The sequence below is a fragment of the Octopus bimaculoides genome, chromosome 7 (assembly GCF_001194135.2).
Source record: "Octopus bimaculoides isolate UCB-OBI-ISO-001 chromosome 7, ASM119413v2, whole genome shotgun sequence".
In the NCBI taxonomy this organism is placed as follows: Eukaryota; Metazoa; Mollusca; class Cephalopoda; order Octopoda; family Octopodidae; genus Octopus; species Octopus bimaculoides.
The window spans coordinates 94,562,401-94,564,698 of NC_068987.1; the positions used below are offsets into that span (position 1 = coordinate 94,562,401).

Genomic DNA, 2,298 nt, shown 5'->3' on the forward strand with positions numbered 1-2,298 from the left:
TTCAAGTAAACCAGCTCCTCAAAACGAGACGAGTGTAACTGTAAACATTTACCAGTATAATATGCAAAAGATCGAGAAATAGAGTCAGTGTTACCAAAAACAATATATATATATATATATATATCTTTAGAAGATGAAAATTAAAGTTATAAGGAATTTTTAGAAAATAATTTTGTGCATATCCACATGCATTCGAAGAATGTTCTTGGAAGTTCGAAGAATGTTCTTGGAGGTGAAAAAGAAAAGTAATAATTCAGAATGAAAAATTAGTAAAATGAAAAGAATAAAAAAAGTTAGGCATGTTGCTATTCCAAAATTGGTGTCTTCATTTTACGTATAATTAGAAAAATAGTAATTGCGTCAGGTTATCTCTCTGTGCATACATATCGAACACTTTTTTTTAAAAAAGTTTTTGTATTCTTGATAAGATGAGGAAGAGAGAATGACGGTTGTCATGGTGTACTTGGAGTTTTTGATGACTAATAACGACAACCATCAATTTTTCTTTTATGTGGACACGCTAACAGAAGAGCGAACATTTCTTCCCAAGTTGAGGACAGCTAATGTAACAGCATAGCTGTTGCGAATCCTTCCGAATGGTGAACCAAAAATTATGTTTCTTATGGGGTCAAGTCTCATAGAACCTTCGAGTAACTGATTTTATTCAAGTAATCAATTGACAAATAAATAAATAGACATATAAATGATATAATTTTCCCCAAGGATTGTTGAAAGACCGAAAATTTTTAACAATATATTCAATGACACGTTAGCAAAAAGCAACGACGATCTTTGGGTTTGGAGCTCCACAAGGAAACATATTCTACTCAATCGGCAGCGCGCGCACGCACGCACACACACACGAGAGAGAGAGAGAGAGGGTGTATAATAATGTAAAGCTGATAATGAATGTCAAAACTATGGCTGGGAGATATACCTTGGGGCGGAGGAGCGCTCAGTACATTAAATACAAATGCGCAAGGTTCTACATGTGTAATTAACCGACAGGAATTCCTTGTAGAATTGCTTAAAATTTTAAAACAAGTAATCTCTCTCTCTCTCTCTCTCTCTCTCTCTCTCTCTCTCTCTCTCTCTCTCTTTATATTTGTGTGTGTATATGCATATAGAGAGAAACGTGTATATGCATGCATATATATATGTGTGTGTGTGTATCAATGAGTATGTATGTATGAGTATGTGTGTGTTTGTTGTAATTGTAAGGATTATCTCAGTTGTTTCAACTAACTCACCGTATTACAAATCTGGGCTCCTACCGTGCACTTATTTAGTTTGCAGAACGCTACCCCAAGGCATTTCCCCTCAGCTATATTGTTGATATTCCATATGTTACTTCTAACCAGGTATCGTGGTTCACTGAAAGTTAAGTTTCACAGCTTGGGCACATCACTGCACCAGAAACAGGAAACGGTGTGCGAGGCTTTCAATTTGTTAATCTGCCAGTCTGCAGCATTGGTATCTGGTGTTAACAACTCGCAGCCAGCAACGTTCTAAATGTCTCTTTCGTCTAGGATAGCTTATATACTGAGCTCCCGCCCTCCCCCCTTCCCATGCCATTTTTGATCGAAAAACTTGGATCAAAAGCATTCTAGCTATGTCTACCCAGTCTTTTTGCATATCTTTCACAAAATTATCGAATGCATCCTTTCGTTACTTTTTTAGTGAGCTATGACGGGCTTTGAGGGAGATTTAAATTACTATTTTTAGCAGGCAAAGCGATCACGTAATTTCAGTCTAAGTTTGTGAAGTCACTCTATATATGTATTTATTGTAGCTAATTATTACATGAGTAGATGAGTGTCAAATATTTGTGGGTGTGTTAATACATACTTTAGATGTTAATGTATTATATTTATGGAATGCAATGCTATGCATATAAGTACTAGATCTCTTGGGAGTTTAGCCTGTATTAGTCTGGCAGCTTATCCAGGAGAGGCTAGACAATCTTTTAACTGCTAACTTGAAACATAATCAAGAGCTAAGCGCCAGCTTTATGTGAAAGGATATCCTCATTCTTAACAACCTAACATTAATCCATTCTTTATACAACTACAATGATTCCATCTTCTAACTCCGTTCTAACGTTACCCTTTTTTCTTATTTCCCGACTCCTTTCTTCTATCATACAATACACTTACACTTCTCCTCTTGTCCTCCCTCTCTATCGCATTATCTCTGTCTTTCTTCTCTCATATTGTTTTTTGCTCTTTTATTTTTTTAGTTTATGCATATATCATTTTTCCCTACCTAGTTTCCCCTTGATTTCCAAATACATTTCTT

At 35.7% G+C, this 2,298-nt stretch overlaps 1 protein-coding gene across 12 annotated transcripts in view; it reads left to right on the top strand.

Annotated features, from left to right (window-relative positions):
• LOC106883309 (teneurin-m) overlaps positions 1 to 2,298 on the top strand; it is a 487,309-nt gene that overhangs the window by 130,363 nt on the left and 354,648 nt on the right. The gene's annotated exons all lie outside the window — the stretch shown is intronic.